Here is a 20,683-nt window from a genome sequence, read left to right as displayed (position 1 = left end):
CATTTAAACATCAGCAGCCTGAGGTCAGAGGGGTGGGAGATAGGGAAGCGATGGGCCTGCCCGGGCATGTCCTGGTCTGTTCTGCTATGTTCTCAGCCCCAGGTTTCAAAGCTCACAAACAACTCTTTGGGCTATTTGACATACATTACATGAATCACAGGTCTCAAGTTTTATTTCCTTTCATCTTCATAATAGGAATCTCTAATATTGGATTTATTACTAGACCAGTCCATGATTGAGTCAGAATAATTGGTCACATTAAAGGAAAGAGAAGAGTCATCATAACTCCTCCTTTAGATTAATTTTTCTAAGTCAGTTTCCACAGTCTCTATCCCACAAGGTTAAACAGCTTGAAACAAGGCAGTTGAGCTAGTTTAATCTGGGACAAAGGCAAGCAAAGGTGGGTCAAGAATATACCCAGTGCAGCTTTCTTGCTACCATTGTCAGGGCACTCAGCAAGCTCACAGGTCAGCCTGTCACATGAATCATTCTGGCAGCTGGCATGCTCCTGCAGCATTCTGTGGGAAAAAAAGTGTCCTCTTCCCCATATTAAATATCTGATCAGGATCATGCCATATGCCAATAAGTGGATCCTTCCATCTCACCTATGCATGAGTATGCCTAGTTTTAAGATACTATAAGGCACTCAGCAAGGAGTTCTTTGGCATCCAAATTTAAAATTTTTTTAAATAAAAAGTGTAATTTAAATAATGGTCATGGGGATATAATTCCCCCATTCTTGTTTTTTTTAAAAAGATACAGTTTTTAAAGTTCCACAATACTTTGTCCTTGAGAAATATAAAAAAATCCCAGTAACATGCGTAACATTAAATTGTTGACAAAACATCTCAAATATTTGATCGTAATAGTCAGTTGCAATATCTGTTTTAATCTGAATTGGAACACCAAGCATAAAAAAAAAAATAACTTATGCAATGACTCATTACACTTTTAGTTGTTTCTCCTGTTAGAGCAGTTGCAACTAGAAAGACTGAAAAGATATCATGGTCACATGTACATATTTTTTTTTAAATCTGAAATAAGAGCATCCTTTTGCAATAATTGATAAAGTATAAATCCTCAAGAATTAACACCATTATGTGGAACAGGTAGAAACTGAGGACACTGAGAACAAGTCTTTACAATTGACATTCACATTCTCTAAAAATACCAAATTTTTATCTCAAGCCATTACTATTTTGATGATGTAAAGAATGAGATTATATAGACAATTAATCTTGTATAAGGCCTATAATCTGCCTGGGATATAAATCTGGGGTGGCATTGTCTAAGAGGTCTTTTCCAGGCAATCTAGGATGAGTTCTTAAATGTCTAAAGACAGTCCTTTAAAGGAATAGTATTTTTTTTTTCTTAACTTGAATTGTATATGCTTAAACAATTGCAAACTTGAGAATTCATAGTATCTAAGAAACGAACAATTTCAAGCAATTGTAAGCCTGTATATATATATATATATGTGGAGAGAGAGAGAGAGAGAGAGAGAGAAACTATTAGTATATAAATTAAAACTTGATTTTTCAAATTTTTAAAACAATGGCTACAGCACACAATTCAATTATCTGTGTTGAAGCAGGAGGAAACTCAAAAGAATAAACATGTGATCCAATCACATATACTTTTTTCCCGTAGAAGAGCTGTTTTTAAATACAGTAGATGTATTCTTTATAGGATGCATGCATGCATAAATTTACAGAAAATACAAAAGCATGCATAGAAGCAACCTTTAATAACTTATCTGTTGGATAATGATTATCAATTTATTGAAAAAGTTTGCTATGCAATAGGCCAAATATCAATGTTCTGCAATAACCAATTTAATTGCTGTTCAGAACAAGGAGCAGACACTTCGTCAGGTTTTTAAGACACATTTTTTTCTAAAATACCTTCATGATTTTATCTTACAATTCTTTATTACCACCACAACACCATCATAATAGGATGTTAAAACTTTACTTGGAGATGAAGAAAGATGATTCTACATTAATGTACTCTTTTGCCAAAGAATTGCTGTGGGCACATTGAGCAATAACTAAAACAAGCAGCTAATATTTGATTACTATTGATTACAATTGATAATAATTCATCACAGCAGCTTCCTCTACTTTCTGCAAAGCCTTTTGTTTCTCACCAGTTAATTTGCATCTACCTTGAGAACATCCAACAAAGACTAAGGTGAGGTCTTAGCCAACTATCATCTCCTGGAAGCTTTTGAAAATAATTTGAAGTATGCAAATCATCGTTTCTTTCTTAAATTTTCTGTACCACAATTTTTCTAGGATAACTAAGATCCTAAGTATTAAAAAGATATTGCCTCTGAATCTTTTCTGGAGCAACAGCTAATCCCCAGAACTTTAAAGCACTTTGTGTGAGAGCAAAGATTTGAAGTAAGCTTCCCTTCAGAGGCATTTGCTAATACATTACTTTCCATTTAAGAAACAATATACACTGAACGATTCAAAGTTTTAGCTTCTTGTATTGAAGCAGAGACAGAGAAAAAAATTTCTTACATAATGTAAAGCTTTTAGCCATACCTAGAGGCAAAACTTTCCAATGATCACAAGCTCACTAGATGCAAACCCTTTACAATTATCAAGATGCAAAGGAAAAAACAACCTTCCAAATCAATAATAATTCTATATGTAGTAGGCAAGCCAGATTGTAATGCTTCTATAAGTTCTACAGCCTCACTGACCTTTCATAAAATCTAAAATTTAAACTTTGTTTTGAACAACACCTAGATAGATCTGTAATAATGTTGTTTAATTAATCTGTATTAATTAGAAAAATAATTCCCAAGAGGCAAGGAGAGGTGAGGTCCTAAGAACTTCCTTAGGCAGGATTTGCAAAACAAAAGAAACTCCACATAAACCTGGCTGAGCCTCCTCTGAGTTTTGCATTAACTCAAATGTAAATAGTTCTTAATCTGAGAATACTGTCTGAGTTCTGGCCCAAAGATTATCTCTCCTGCAGTGAGAACAGATTCCAGGAGAAATTTTCAACTCTGTCCATGCCTCTAACTTTTTGGACAGTCTTTTTTTTTCTTTAAGATGATTTATACTTAAAAAAAAAATTTTTATAACCTTAGTGCTATGAAAGCATTGCTTGTACTGTAGTCCCCTGCAAGGCAACAACCATAACCAAACTGATTGTATAAGGGTCCAATTTCTGCAAAAAGATGAATATATCTAGATAACTCTGCCTTTGTTTTGTATGGCTGGATGGCCGAAGTGAGCTGCATTAGTGCTCTCATAAGATGATTATTATTGTAATCATTCTAATTACAATATATGGGTGAGTTAAAAATCTTAAGCTTGCAATCAAACTGCAAACTGCTGTCAATGTAATACTGGTTAATAAAATTATTAACCATAATTTTAAAGATTCTCTTGCAATATTAAAATTTGTCTATAACTTTTGGAAATCAAAACCCAATTTTAAACAATTTATTCTCTTTAAAATCAGTACCAGAAACATCACTTTCATGTTACAAAGTTTGGCTGCCAATTCATACATATGAATGCATGACAGTTCAAATTTTAATGCTTCATTAAAGAGACATTGTTTTAAATCTTATCTCTTATAAGTCTAGTTTCTAGGATAAGAATCACATAAAATATTATCCCAAGTATCCCAAGAAGTATCCTTAGAGGACTAGTTTCCTGGGATGTTTTATGCCACGTGCTATTGTTTAAAATGACTCCAAATCTGAGTTACCAGTTTTAAGCTACCTTTTTTGTTACCAATGTTACACCTTTTTAATCATATCCAATAACTTATAAGCCAATACTCTATGACCAAGACATGCAGAGAATATTTATACCTTTAAGACCAGTCAGAAATCAAATGAAGCGGCTACACAAATCTTATACTTTTAAACCAATCAAAGAATTTTACTCTTTCTAGCTATAATTTTAAGATAAAAAACACTTTGTCATTTCCTGAACCCAATAATCACAATTGCAGAGAATTTTCTAGAAAAAAGAAAAAAAAAACTGTACTGGCTAATTTTGTGTCAACTTGGCACAGCTGGAGTTATCACAGAGAAAGGAGCTTCAGTTGAGGAAATGCCTCCATGAGATCCTACTGTAAGGCATTTTCTCAATTAGTGATCAAGGGGGAAAGGCCCCCTGTGGGTGGGACCATCTCTGGGCTGGTAGTCTTGGTTCTATAAGAGAGCAGGCTGAGCAAGCAAGGGGAAGCAAGCCAGTAAAGAACATTCCCCCATGGCCTCTGTATCAGCTCCTGCTTCCTGACCTGCTTGAGTTCCAGTCCTGACTTCCTTGGTGATGAACAGTAGTATGGAAGTGTAAGCTGAATAAACCCTTTCCTCCCCAACTTGCTTCTTGGTCATGATGTTTGTGCAGGAATAGAAACCCTGACTAAGACAACAACTATCAGCTTATTTGCCTTAGAACTAAGAAGCTGCAGACTCCTTTTTATTTTCTCTTCCTTTTTCTAAAAATAGATATTTTCTTCATTTACATTTCAAATGCTATCCCCTTTCCTAGTTTCCCCTCCCCCCACCCTGCTCCCCAACCCATCCACTCTAGCTTCCTGGCCCTGGCATTCCCCTGTACTGGCGCATATAATCTTCATAAAACCAAGGGCCTCTCCTCCCATTGATGATGGCCTACTAGGCCATCCTCTGCTACATATGCAACTATGTAGCAGACACAAGCTCTGGGGGGTGGGTACTGATTAGTTCATATTGTTGTTCCTCCTAAAGGGTTGCAAACCCCTTTAGTTCCTTGGATACTTTCTCTAGCTCCTTCATTGGGGGCCCTGTATTCTATCCTATAGTGAGCGTCCACTTTTGTATTTGCCAGGCACTGGCATAGCCTCACAAGAGATAGCTATATGGATCTGGAGGATAACATCCTGAGTGAGGTAATCCAATCACAAAAGAACACACATGATATGCACTCACTGATAAGTGGATACTAGCCAAGAAACTTAGAATACCCAAGATACAATTTGCAAAACAGACACCCTTTTAAAAATAGCTTTTCAGCAGGACCTATCCTGCTGTGCTTGACTCCTGGCTAAGGTGCAGGGCAACTTTTATCAGCCTCTGCTGTATAAACTGAGACTGAATCAAGAGATGGATAGCCAGCAGAGAACGTTTTAACCAGTTTTTTTCTTTTTAACATGAAACATAGAACAATAGTCATCCAGACAATGAAACAAAAACAGACATGAATTGACATGTGGAAAGATTGGTCCACCAAACACAGACAATACAGAGAAGGTAGAGAACTTGATGTAACCAAAACTAAGGATGTCTCCTGTAGGGGTCAGAGAGAAAGCAGGACGTCTCCCGATATCCCCCTGTCCCTGGGAGAGCTCCAAAATCCATTTTCCTTCTCTCTTGATCTCTCTCTTTCATGTCATTTGTATATCTAGCATCTCCCTTTTTAAAATTTTACTCTTTATTATAGTATTTTATTATTTTAAGCCCTACTCCTCTTGCCTGATGCAGTTCTTGACTGCAGGCAAATGCCTGTTTAGAATTTTCCACTCCTATTTTCTACTGTCAACCCCTATCTGATATCAGCGCCAGGGCAATGCTGACTCAGTCTAGACTGTATCCTTTCTGCATTCTTGTGATCAACAGTCTTCAAAAGATGACATTTGTAGCGCTAATGTTAATGCTGTATGTTTCTTACTGTGCAGGGATATATCTTCTTCTGTTTTCTGTGGAGCTCCACCAAGACAGTGTTTCCCTCAGTTGGCTCTTCCATATTCAGGTCGCACATTTGAGGCACCACCTGTAGCTGCCTGAGAGGAAGGCTGGGATGTACAAAGAAATTTTGAGAGAAATGAGCCAAGACAAAGTTTTCTGATCAAGGCCAATGGTTACATAAGAGTATGAGCTTATAAAGGAGGGCAGGGCAGGGGGCGGTGGAGATCCCATTCCCCACCGCACCAGGATCTTGTTTCATCAGGATAGTATCAGGAGAACAGGTTCAGCCTCTCAGCAGGTAGTGGCATCTTAGAGGAAACTGCAGACTTGGCAGAACAATAGACCTAGTGTAGGTCTGAAGACTCCACCCTAGGTGGGCTAGCTGACAGTGACAGAGCAGGTCTGAGCCAGCCTGCTCAAGGCTGGGGGAGGCTACAGGGGTGTCCCAGAAATGAGGAAATAGATTTAAAGATGCTGGGAGAGGTTTTACATAATCCATCTCACTCCTTCTTTATTCTCATGCTGAGCCACAGGGTATGGAGACATGCCCTCTACACAGGACATTTTCACCAGACTCCAATACCTGGCCTGCTTCTGTAAAACCTCAAAGTAGGTAAGTACATGGACTCTGGCTGGGAGTCTGACCTTGAACCATGCCAAATAACCTGTCCAAAATCTGTGGTTGTACCTACTCACAAAATGTTTTTCTCAGACTAAGCCAGTTAACAAATAATTGAATACCTCTACTTTTTCAAACATGTATGTTAACAAAGGCAACATGAAACATGAAAAACATTATCTAGCACAATATCCCCAGAATTTATCCCATTAAATAAACATATAGGCTGTGGTGACGCACGCCTTTAATCCCAGCACTCAGGAGGCAGAGGCAGGTGGATTTCTGAGTTTGAGGCCAGCTTGGTCTACAAAGTGAGTTCCAGGACAGCCAGGGCTATACAGAGAAACCCTGTCTCAAAAAACCCAAAACAACCAACCAACCAACGAAGCAACCAAACAAAAAACATATAGATGAACTATATGACAAATAAAATAATTACTCTTGGAAAGCTGAATCAACTTTAAGGAAATTTAATAAAATGATCCAAACTAAAAATGTAATTAAAAAATTAAAATATATTTTTAAAATTGTAATTGACTGGAGCTGAAAAATACAACAAATAAAATGGTGGACATTATCACAGTTACCTTGTATCCAGAAATAATCATGAGAAATAAAAAGTGTTTGAGCTTGGGCTAAGATTATTTCAAAATGTATAATCATAGAAGAAAAAAGGAGAAAAGTTAAGTGAGATTGCTGAGTGGTGTGCACAAAGACCTACATTTGGATCCAAGGACTTATAAATAAGCTGAGTGTGGCAGCACTCATAGACAAACCCAGCACTGTGTTGTGGAAGGTCACAGACAGGATCCATAAGCTCTAGGTTCACTTCAAGACTGTCTCAAAAATAAGGTGGATAGAGATTAAGGGATACTCAAAACATTGGCTTTGGCTTTCATACACACAGACAGACATTTGTACCAAGTCTTATACATATGTAATGTAAGCAAACAAAGAGGAAGTGTGGAGACAGCACAGGGAAGGAGTAGGATGGCATCAAACATGAGATGTATGAGTTATAGGAACTCAAGAAAAAGAGAATGAATGTAAAGGGATACATACATACCTCATTCTGAGAAAGGAGTCAAGAAACAGTTCAAACACTTGGAAAGACTTGCTTATCTAAGCAGAAGATAACAGGTGATGCAGCACAAACAAGGTGGCACCTATGTGTCTTCTCATAGATGAAATAAAATGCTATGTGTGGTGACTCACCCCTGCAATGCCATCATTCCAACAGCATCAGAGTGAGTATGAGTTCAAGGCTAGTCTTAGGCTATGCACAGCTAGTTCCAGGAGAGCCTTAACTACATGGTGACACCTGTCTTCCATTTTGCCTCTGTCAGCCTCAAATAAAACATCAACAGCACAGATTTTAAAGTAAAAAAAGAACCTGTCAATCAGTATACAAAGCGTATCACATATAAGGGTTTTTCTATAGACTGGTGGCAAATATCTGAGCAAAACTGTAGTATATCAAGACACAGAAAAATGACATATTCAAATTTCAGGAAAATAACCACCAACCTAAAATTCCAAAACTTTCAAATCTGATGAAACAAGAGAGATTTTATCTCTAGATTTTCATCACTACCAAGTCTGTTATATAGGAAGTGCTAGGAGGATTTCTTCAAACTTAAATAAAGGAATGTTTAAGCATAATACATAAATATAAAACTTCCTTATATAGCCAGACATTCAAATTCAGACTACTCTATTACTTAATTGTCACACTACACATTCAGCATGAAGGTCAAAAGAAGTTACTAAAAACCTATAGCAGATATAATAGCTTCAAATTTAATACAAAATTATAGAAATCATGAGAGACATTAAATTTATGAAATATTTGGTCAGAAATAGAATAAAATTGTAGGGTTTTCCTATACAGTGAAACATATAGAAAACAAGGGAGCACAAAAATAGATAAAATACAACTTTAGTAAAAAGAAGTACAAAATAAAAACACAAATATTGCATAATGGTGTAGAGATCAGGTAATAATAAAAATAAAAGAGTTCTAGATATGAATGTATTTACCACAAGCACACTTAAAAATGCAATGTATGTAGCAGAGTTGATGAGGGATATATAAACAATAGGGTCAGGACCTTCAACACCTCTTTTCCAGCAAGAATCAGATAATTTAAGGGCAAATAAAAAAGGAAACATTGCTCTTAAGCTATATGCGATTGACAGAGCATTTCATCAGTACCAACAGACCTCATACACTTTGCCAGTTCACACAGAACATCTTCAGAATATGTTGTCATCAATCAACAATATCAGTCTAAGAATGTGGGACTCTGAGTCTTGAGATAGAACTATTCCCAGCTTTTTGAGAACGCCAAAATGATTTCCAAAGTGGTTGTACAAGTTTAGACTCCCACCTGCAATGCAGGAGGGTTCCTATTGCTCTACATCCTTGCCATCATGTGATAGCACTTGACTGATCTTAGTCATTCTGACTTATGTAAGATGGAATCTCACAGTTGTTTTGATTTGCATTTCCCAGATGACTAGGGACTTTAAACATTTCTTTAAGTGCTTCTCGACTATTTGAGATTCCTTTGTTGAGAATTCTGTTTAGCTCTGTGTCCAATTTTTAATTGGATTATTTGGGTTGTTGGTGTCTAACTTCTTGAGTTCTTTATAAACTTTGGATATTAGCCCTCTGTCACACGTAGGGTAGGTGATGATCCTTTCCCAATCTGTTGGTTGCTATTTTGTCCTACTGACAGTGTCCTTTGCCTTACAGAAGCTCATCTGTTAAATAAGGTCTCTCAGACAGGAGTCTAGCATTGCTCTCCTCTGGGAGGCTCCACCGAGCTGCTGACTCAGATGGATGCAAACACCCACAACAAAACAGTGAATTTGAACTTTGGGACTCTTATGGAATAATAGGGGTTGGAGGAAGGATTGGAGGCCAGAAGGGGATAAGAACTTCACAGGAAAACCAACAGAGTTGATTAATCTGGAACCCTGGGGCTCTCAGGGGCTGAACCACCAACCAAAGAGTATAAAATGGCTGAACCTAGGTCTCTCCACACATATGTATTATTTATTAATTTTTTATTAAATATTTTCTTGTACTCCACTGTCATTTTTAGCTCGTTATAATATCTTTAAATAATGCAAGAAATAAATAAACTAAAATTAAAGGGTTACTCTTTTGGCTTATGTATTTTCACACAGAGTAGCAATTAGTGTTAAGAAAATATGAGGGAGAGTGAGGTTGACCAGATGGTAAAGGCACATACAGCGTAAGCCTGATGATCCCTGGAGCTATGTGGTTGAAGGGGAGACCATACTTCTGCACATTGTACTCCAACCTCTACAGCTGTGCTGTGGAATGCACACAGCCCCTCTACCTTACTAACAACAGAAAATTAAAATAAAAAATTCAAAATAATTTTTAAAAGAATATATGACTGATCAGTGTGGTGGGTCATGCTTGAATCCCAGAACTTGGGAAGCCAACCTGATCCACATAATGAATTCTGGACCAATAAGGACTACATAGTGAGACACTCTCTTAAATATATAATACATATATGCACGTGTGTGTGTCTGTGTGTGTGTGTATGTATATATAGATGAATATTTTAAAATGTTTTAAAATCATGTTTTAAAATTGATTATTTCTACCTCTACCTTTATCTTCAAAAAAAAAATGGTGAAACTCTTGTCATGATTTCTTTAATGAAGGAATTGATGTTTTAATAGAAGTAATATCTGTAACAATGACTTTTTTTGCTCAAGTGATTATTTGATATTTTCCTTTCCTTGCCATAAGAGGCATTGTACAAATTGTTTCTGAAGAAGGAACATAGACGACTGACTCTCATATTCCTTCTACAGATATCAAAATCGAAAACTTCCATTGGCTTGCTAGCCACTGACTGTTACATACAACATAGCTTTAACAGAACTTAAGTTGACAGGGAGCTAAAGGGATCTGCAACCCTTGAACAACAATATGAACTAACCAGCACCCCCGGGGAGCTCATGTCTCTAGCTGCATATGTATCAGAAGATGGCCTAGTCGGCCATCAGTGGAAAGAGAGGCCCATTGGTCGTGCAAACTTTATATGCCTCAGTACAGGGGAACAACAGGGCCAAGAAATGGGAGTGGGTGGGGGAGCGTGTGGGGGACTTTTGGGATAGCATTGGAAATGTAAATGAAATAAATACATAATTTTAAAAAAAAGAACTTAAGTTGATTAGATTCACAGTACAGGAAGGAACATAAGCTCCCTTTCAGCTCATTGTTCACAAGCATTGCCTGGACATTCCTTCTAAAAGATCTTAATGAAATTGAATTTGTGCAAAAAAAAAAAAAAAAAAAAAAAAAAAAGTCCAGCCTTGTAAGTTGGATCTTATTCTTACTCTACTCTCTGCTCATGACTTGTACAAATACTCAAATTGATTTTAATTCTTAAAGCTTTCTCCTCAAGGAATGATATAGAATGAGACCCCAGTGGTATGCTGGTAGACTTGTGTATCTGTACTTACATTAATAGTGAGTATATTAGCATGTTTTGTGCAGTTTTCATGGTTATCCTACTGTTTCTGATAACGGAGATATTTCTTATTAATATCATTAATGTTTTCTTGCCTACCACCATCCCTCAGATTCTAGAACAATGCTTTATGTAGTGATTCCTCTCTGGCAGTCCCTCACTCACCCACGTCCTGACCTCTCATTACCCTGGTATCAGAAAAGTCTCACCCTCTCAAAACAGGTGAGACATTCACAAGTAAGTAATGTGCTTCAATAGTATTAGTGTTCCTGAGAATTTTCTCATCCTATTTTGTACATTTTCTAGTTGACATTTTCAAAGTTATAAGTGAAGAAATGTCAATTCTCACTTTGGACTCTCTCTCTCTCTCTCTCTCTCTCTCTCTCTCTCTCTCTCTCTCTCTCTCTCTTTCAGTGGTGTGTGTGTGTGTATGTGTGTATTGACCCCAAGGACCAAGGCATGATAGACAAGTATTGTACCACTGAGATACCTCCCTATACCCATCTTGGGAAAATAACAGTATTTTTAGTTAAGTTTCTTCTTTTTTGAAATAATATTTATCTACTTAGCTTTTTCCTGTAAGAGCATTGAAAGTATCAAATTAAGAAAAAGTTGTAAAAAGTTAAAATTTTTAGTTTTAAACATTGATTCAAATTTGCAAATAGAAAAATAACCATGTTGACCATATATATATATGAACCTATATGTGTATAAATGTATATGAGCACAAAAGCTACTTTTGCACTCAAGTTTATATACATATTTTTTGCATAGACAGATAAACGTCATATAACTTATGGTATCTTGCAGCATTCTGAATGATATTTTTTACATGTTTTTTTCATTGAGGAAAATCTTGTCACTTGCTCCAGGATCAGGAAATCTGTCAAAATAGGGCCTTGTATTTTGAATAGAAGCCACTTCATTTGGAAGTGGCTTTAACTGTGTAATATGCTATCAAGGTCACATGAAAATAGAACCCTAACCCTCACTACCACCCTCCCTTAGTAATTTGGCTGCGAATGCTGTTTCTGCTCTCTGCATTTGGGTTGATTCAATGACAGTTAAGGCCAAGCATAAGGTTTGGGAAAGGTAGAGATGCTTGGAGTCGGTTCCAAATCTGCTTTGCCAAACAAACCTTGCGTCCTATATACAAGACACATTTTAGATCAAAATGTGTCAGGGTACAGTGCAGAAAAAAAAATCATAAAAACTAATTGGCAACAATTCTGCCAGTTTAGAATTGATCTTTGAGTTTACATTTCCAAAGGAAGGATTACATTGTTTACGGTCTTAGGCTAGTTCTGCCCCTTTACAGATTGTGAATTCTAAAAGCAGAATACAGAACAAAATAAACATCTGCATGTAGGCTGGGCAGGAGGCGTGGTAGGTAAAATACTGGGCTTGCAAGCAAGAAAACCTAAATTTGATCCCAGAACTCATATCAAAACAATACAGAACAAAAATGGAGAGACCAAAACATCTGGACTCTCAGGGTTCAGTAGACATACAGCCTACCCTACTTGGTGAATTCCAGGACAGTGAGAGACCCTATCTCAATAAATAGATAATTCAACTAATAAATAGCCACATGTTGCTCATTACCATTGAAAACTACTATCATTTTTGTAAGTGCTTAGGAATTCATACATGTTGGGGATGTCAGATTGTCAAAGTTCAAAGAGTGTTTCTGCTTCTTGTTTTGTTTTGTTTATGGGTGGGGGGAGCTGCAAAGCCCTGTGTTTATAAGTGTGTGTTTCTGGAGTTATATTGTCACTAAAATGTTGCTCTTCAAGCTTTAGGTTTATACTAAAACTGACTGAATACCCAATGTTTATTCCATTTTGAAGTGTGTGTGTGTGTGTGTTTAAATATTTACATGTCATGATGTTAGGAAGAATTTATTTATGAATCCAACAGAGTCCATTAAATAGAATAGCTTTCCCCTGACTTTGTAAATCAAATGCCTCACATACAGGCATGAAATGTCTATTGCAAAGACCCAGAAAATAGAATTGAATCTTAAAAGATAACTATTTGAAAGTGGTGTGTATCGAGCATTGGGCATACCATTGCACTGATATGATCTTACAGGAGAAAACTAAAATAAACCCTACAGGGAAAGAATAATGGACTAAGGCTGATTGTGTCTAGTTCAGCCACTGGGAAGTTATTTTACAACTGGTTATTTTACAACTGGGGATAGGAGTTTTACCAATCAAAACAGGAAAGTGATTGCTCTGTTCTGCACAGACATCTGGCCAGATATGACATTGACTCCATCGTTCCCTACACCATTGCCCCTACCCATAACTTGCAATTTTCATGCTTTTTCCCCTTCATATGTAGTTTTGTTTCTTCCATTAACTGAGTTGAATATGTGGTTTAGATAGCAGCAAGGAATTCTTACCTCAGGTCCCTCATACTGAAATTATGGGATTCTTTATATGATGTTGATCTAAGTGGCATGACTAGGATCAGTGGGTAGAAGCAGGAATGCTTTAATTATCGTAACATTAAAAGAAGAGAGAGAAATCTACAAGAATGAATTCCTTGCTATTGCAACTGCTTGCTCTCTGACATTTTGAGAAGACTCTAAAAGGGTTTCTATCATGTTTTAATGGCATGAAGGTAACAATCACTCCTATGCCATTTGATTCTGTGCTGCTGGAAGAGAATCCTGCAAACTAGGTAGTTTATACTTAATAGAACCGTGTTGACCTGTGGTTCTGGGGGCTGGGAAGTAAAAGGGACCTTATTCTTGAATCCAACATGATGGCTAGAGGGAATGAAAGAAACCAAGAAGGGAGCTGCTGACCTGAGAGTGGTGCTCACTCTCAGGAAATCACATTACTTCATTCCTGAGAGCAGTGCTCATTTGACCCTTATACCTCTCATGTGGCGCTACCTGCTCCTTTGCCCTCTTAGCAGTAATTTTGTAGCAATGAAGTACAGAGCGACTGTGCAACCACAGCTGGTCATGTATTGTTATTCAAGCTACTCAGGGATACTCTTCTACATCCTGATAGTGTGCAAACAGTTGAAGTTCACATTCTCTGGGCTGCTTGTTAACAGGACCTGGGGACCTCATTGTCCTTTCATTGCTCTTGATTATGGAAGAACCTGTATAGCTTTCTTAGGCCAATAAATCTTGGTATTTCCTTTAAATCATTCTTGTTCACTCATTTGTTATAAAGAGGGTTAATGGAGACCTGGGCCTTCATCTAAGAAGAGGAATCTCTTTGTTTGCAGTTCTGTGACTTTACACCTTCCTAGGGATGAGACAAATATAATTACTTATACAGACCTCTCTCAAATGCTTACTGTCTGACAGTGATGTGCAGTTTCTGTGCCCATACTATGGAAACATTATGAGGCATGGTCATCTATTTAATGTGCCCATTAGGATTACCTCATGTTCTACAGCTTAGCTACATGAGAGATGGATACCAATACCATCTATTGGCTGGTTGTATGGATTTGGCCAAGAGTAAGTTTCTCTTTTTTAGTTTTCATTTTTTCAGTTTAGGTAAGACCTCAATTATAGTGCTTGAGAATGAAGTAGTACACTGAAAATCGTTACTACAATGCTGGACCTACTGTAGATGAGAACAAGAAGTTAAGATGTGGGGATAGGAGAACTAGTATGAGCAGGTGAAGGACAAGCTAAGAGCTGTATGTGACTTAGCATAATTCATTGAGCTCTGAAATCACAACACGCCCATGTGTTGAAATTTTGAAACTAAAAGTAGATTCCATTTTCACCTTCACTTCTCACAGGTCGAGTCTAATCTGTACTTTATATTAGCTAGCAATTATGAGTTTCTTTAGTATAAAATTTGAGCCAGACCAACCTCATGGATTTGTCATGAATATCAGGTAAGATGATCATATGTAAAGCAGAAGGCAGCTGATGCTAAAAGGAGTTTCTATTCTTTGCACATTCCTACTGAAAGTCCCAAGTTGAATAACTCACATCCCTTGATGGGTTTCTTGTTTCTCTGTGTCATGGCAGAGGGTAAGAGGCAACATAAGTATCAATACACTATATGGAGGAAATTTAGAAAAGGAGAATTAAGCAAAGGAAGGGAGGCTAACAAATCCAATCATTGGGAACTTACTCCTGCTAAGTTCAACTCACTTTTATGAGAACTGTATTAATCGAATCAATAAGTCCAACCCTTTAGGACTTTGCACAGGTCTACATTTCAATACTGCCACATCATAATTAAGTTTCTAATATAAGCATTAGAAGATGCATCTACCCAAACCTCAGCATTTCTCATGAATTAACCTCATACAAACATTCCAGTCCCTAAATGCCATTTAGATTAAGTGTATGTAAATTATAGGAGAAATATGGTTACTAGGAAAGAAAGCCACACATATAGAAGAATATAGAGTAATTGACAGGCTGTGGGCATGGCACATCTCACTTTAGATATGTTTTAACTGATAGCATCAAAGAAACACAGTAGAAAACATTCATACGCAATAAGTAGATTTGATGCTTTGAAGTGAAAGGCTGGAATTCAACACACATACTCAGAAATCCTGGAGGCAGTTGAGTACTCTGACTCTGATGAACTTGAATTTTATCACATGAAGATTGATGATGTTGGGTAGTCAGATAGGAGACCATAGAGAGTAGATCCTGTGAGACATTGATCATGCAGTATGACAGTCTGTTCTTCAAAGGTGAAGACAAACTGCAAATTGAGCAAAGTAGGTCTGTAACTGGAGCTAGAGTTACAGGCAATCCTCTGGTCCTCTGGGAGAACAGTAAGAGTGCTTAGACCCTGAGCCATCTCTCCAGCTCAATTTGTGGATTTCTTAAAGAAATTGTGCATATGAAGCCAGCTCACAGGAAATGAGTTGGTGTGGGGAATTGCAGGCTGGTCTCCAGTCGAGCTGAGGTCTGAACCTTGATGGTCATCATTCACCTTCATGACATGGTAGGCATTCCCTTTTGCTCTTGAAACTCTGGCTCCTGCCTAAGTTACCACCCCCCACAGCCCCCACAAGAGAAGCATGGTCAGTAGTCATGTAGACAATGATCCAAGCTTCTGACATTCAGGCTAAACTCCTCCCCAGTTACCTAGCAACAGTAAAGGCCATAAAAAGGGGCTGTTAGGCCCCACCTCACTCTCTCACCTCTTTGTTCTCTTATCTCTCACTTCTCTCACTCCTCTCTCCTCTTTCCTTTCTCTTTGTCTTCTCCTCTCTTCTCTCCTCTCCCTTACTCTCTCTTTCTCTCTAGTCTTCTCTCTCTCTCTCTCTCTCTCTCTCTCTCTCTCTCTCTCTCTCTCTCTCTCTCCCTTCTCTCTCTTCCCTGTACTTCTATAATAAAGCTCTTAAACCATAGAGAGTCTCTGCTCCATCAAGATCTGCTGTGCACTCTGGTCAGTGTTGGGAACCTCTTCCCTCATCCCTCTCTCCCATAACCCCGGGGCTACAAGGTGTGGTGCTGGGGCTCCCAGGTCGGGGGGCTGCCCCTTCTCTACTCCCCGCCCCACCCCCCCCCCTGTCGAGTGGGTCAGAGGCTTGGATGCCCACCTGGGGCTGAGTGGAAAGTGACCTGTAGCCCTCCCTAATCTGCCTACCCAGAGCACAGAAACTCTGGCTGGATATGGGCTTCTTTTCCCCTCCCCCTCCTTTCCCAGGCCCCCCTCCCTTTTTTAGTTCCCAACAGGTTGGAATTAGCTTAAATCTGTGAAGACAAATGACCTAATGTTATATTTACAGGGATGGAGAGCATGGACATAATATGACTGGCACCATAATACATTAAACAGTAGGACATAGTGACATGTTGGATGCATAAATGGGATCTACATGCTGTGACTGGCTTTGTAGATGAGGTGGCAACACAGCATCTGACATAGGTTTTTTGACAGTTGCTTTCAGTTCAAGGACAGCCACAAACAACAGAGAGTTCAGAACAGGACATGTCTAAATAAATCAACACGTGATAATGTGTGCATCCAGTAAACAATAAAAATCATTCCCAAATGAATGAATCTAATTACGATTGTATGTTCTTTGACATCTTACTTTGCAACAAACAGCAACCAAGAGAATTTATGGATTTATGGTAACATAATAACTGCTCTCATATATTGATTACTTGCTGTATAAGACATTGTGATAAGTATTTTATATTTATTGACTCTTTTTTATTCCTCATCAGTACTGTTTTCCCAGATACTCTATAGGTGAAAACATTGATGTTTAGAGAAACAGAAACCCTTGCCCAAATTTTCAAAAGCCAAGATTCAATTCTAATCAGATTCTCTGGCACCAATACTCCATTCTTAAGCACTTAGCATCCAGCTCATAATTAACTTCCTGATGGTGACCACATTTAGGGATAGAACATGACTCCTTCATTAGCTTTGAAGTAAAGAAGTCCTGAAGAGATTATCATAAGCAAAAGTGAAGCTCCTTTAGACCCAATGAGGGGTATACAAAGCCTGTGGTGCTCTGGGCTTTGGAGTTCTTCATCAAGAGCATAATTGCTTTCAACAGCAAGAGCGTACTCCAAGTTTCCCCCAAATTATATTCGTCTCAACTGTCTTAATGTTATGAAATGGTTTTGTATTAGATCCATGTGGTCTTAGTACAGATACATTAACTACAACCAACCAAGGAGGGTCAAGATCATTATTACACAAACACAACCACGAAACCACATGAATGAATATACAGCTATTCATAGAAATTGAATTTCTCCTTTTTAATCTCTTAGTAAGCCATAGTTCAAAATAAGGATAACCATACATTCTCCTTTAATTAAATATGCTAAACAAGTAAAAGTCTACAAGACTTTGTCTTGTCCCAGGCATTATGAGTCTTGGTTGAACTCCAGAAGGGGAGGACATGGATTGGATTGATCGTGTTTTTGAAAATATCTCTGTTATGTCTCTTGTATAAGATACAGTAGAAAAGAATTTTCCCTAGATTTAAGATTTTAAAAATGGGAAATGGTTTACAAATAGATTTTATAGAAGAGTATTTTTATGTGACTAATTTTTTCATATTTAGTATGGTAATGTTGCTCTCATTTGTTGGCTTGTTTTTGTTTGGTTTGGTTTGGTTTGAAACAGGGTCTTTCTATTTAGCCCTGGCTATCCTGGAACTCACTAAGTAGGTCAGTTCTGTCTGCCTCACCCTCCAAATTGCTGGGATTAAAACAATGCACAACCATGCCTAGCTTTATTATGGCTCTCATATTAATCTTTTACACGTACCTACTTTATTTTCTCTGAAGTGAGAGGAAACATATCTCTGCCATTGCTAAATTAAATTCTGGAGCTCCGGTGAAAGTCTCTTCAAGCAACTAGAAACTAATACAGCAAATGACCCTTCGTTTGATGGCTTTCTTTTTCTCCTTCAGAGTTCAAAGCTAGATATGCTTTTGTGTCTAATACAAGACTTATACCTTGATTGAAAATATTGCCTAGTGATAAAAAAATCAACCTTTCAAATATCTTGAAAGATTAGTTTTTTTTTAAAAACATAAAAGTAATTAGTATCCATTGAAAATAGGAATCCACTTAACAAAACAACAACATAGAAGAAAAATCCTTGTGAGAAGAGTTTGTTTAAAAGGCTAGTTATTATTTTTATTGTTATGAGGATTGTAGTTATCCGATTGATTCTGCATTATTGTATTAAGCTGGTAAGATGTTAAGAATGACACAGTACCACTCGGGAACTCCATTGAGAGAACATTCAGATGGAGGAAACGGCATCCTGTTCACTCAGCATCCTTTAGCACTTGCTGCTACGGACAGATCTGAATAGACCATTTGTTAAAAGGACGAATGCCAAGTTTGTCTACAGTTGCAAAACTGTAATTTGATTTTGTCTCTATCAATAGTATCTTTAAATTCTCTACTGAATTAAAAGGAGTAAGGATGAATATTTACTGGGGTAGTTATTGGAACTGACAAGTGAAAATTGTTTCTTTGGACTTTGAAAAAGGAGAGGCAAACACAGATGACATAGAACTTCCAAAGAGACTGCCTAAGCTTTTTCTGCAAGTTTTCTTGGCTTGCAGAAGAACATTTATCCCTCATGAGGGTTTTCATAGATAATTTTTATGTTTGTAAAGAAACCTTAAAGCTATTTGGTATACATAAATTTTAAACAAAATCATTTTGTATGCAAGTATTAAAAACTATATAATCTGTCCTATTAGCACACATTTGAGTTTTGCCTCCAGTGTCAGGTGCAGTGTTGAGCACTCAGTAAACACTGTCTAAACTTTATAAAAAATGCATAAAAAATACATTTATTGATCAACAGCTTCTATAGCATCAGTATTTTTAAAACTCAAGAAAGATACTTGGATAGCCAGATGCTCTATTGTTGAACATTGAAGCTAGACAAGAAAGAGGCATCATTTAAAAATGTAGGGCAGAGAGACTATAGGTAATGGAAGGACAGAAAATTTGGCTTTAAATTTAGTGTGAATCATCATTATGATCTATAAGGGAAGAATCCAGCAGATGGTTGCAGATGGTCCTAATTAGCATTGTTGAAGAACCTTATCCCTTTATTTAGAAATGTTCTCATATAGACTATAGGCCTCATTCAGAGTGGGCCCTGGTAGCCTTTGACATAACTGGACAGAAAGTTACCTCATAAAGGTTTATTAGGCTGTATGATATGTTGATTTGGGATTATTTGGCCATTTGAACTGGACATTAGAAACTGAAATCATTGGTTAGGATACCAGAACCATAGGTTGTATGAGTCAGTGTGTGTGCATGTGTCCATGTGTATATGTGTCCATAGGTTGTGTGTGTGTGTGTGTGTGTGTGTGTGTGTCCAGTATCCTGGCCACTTATACTAAAGACTCATTTCTCCTCTATGGACACTTCACTCCTCTGGACCATTATAGCGAGGAGGGAATTCACGTTGCCCTAAAGATGCTACTTTTGGTTCTTGCTATTGCCATTCTTCTGTGTTGCCCTTCTTTGGGTCTGCTTTTGACTTCTGTGAGGTGCTATGTCTTGCCTGGACCTGAGTTGATTGAGTAAGACAGCTTGGAGGCTAGTGTTAGGACTGCTCCTCAGAGGCACTTCAGTAGCCAGCAGAGCATTAGATTGGGGGACTGAAAACAGTCAGTCTCCCAACCTTGACTAATAAAAGTAGATGAAGTAGTTCAAGTGATACCATGCAGGAAAATGAAAACGAAGAGCGCAATCAACATTGTGTCAATCTCTGTATCTAATGGAGTTAAGTATACCTATATATTCTTTTTAGGACACCATAGGTTTCTGTCTGGAACAATACCCTGAGACTTAGTTACAACTAGCATAAATATTTGTGCTATCTATAGAGAGATAGACAAGTGGATTATCAGTTAAAAGCACTTACTTCTCTTCCAGAGGACCTAAGTTTCATTACCAGGACCCCCACATCATGTCCCTCATAACAACCCTTAACTCCAGTTCCCTGGGAATCTAACACTGTGACCTTTGGAGGTGCCTGCACTGATATGTGCATATAAACACACAGATACACAAAATCAAAACCAATAGAAATAGACTTTTAAAAATATCCCATAGTAATGTTAAGTTAGAGCTCTCTTAAATAAGGCAACACACATGACCAGGGAGTGAAGTATTTAGTGACCTATTAAAATATATTTGTCTGGGAACTACTCTCATTTCTGTTGTGGTGGAAAGAATCCTGACAAAAGGCAACCGTACAATTCCAGGTTACAGTCTATCACCATCCAGGGATCTCAGTGCCCTGACCCAGAGGCAGTTGGCCCCACCACATCCACACTCAAAGAGCAGAGAGAGGACAAATGTTTGGCACAGC

This window comes from Mus caroli, chromosome 11 (assembly GCF_900094665.2).
Source record: "Mus caroli chromosome 11, CAROLI_EIJ_v1.1, whole genome shotgun sequence".
NCBI classification, from domain to species: domain Eukaryota; kingdom Metazoa; phylum Chordata; class Mammalia; order Rodentia; family Muridae; genus Mus; species Mus caroli.
The sequence above is the reverse complement of the archived record's forward strand: the minus strand, read 5'-3'. Positions refer to the sequence as shown.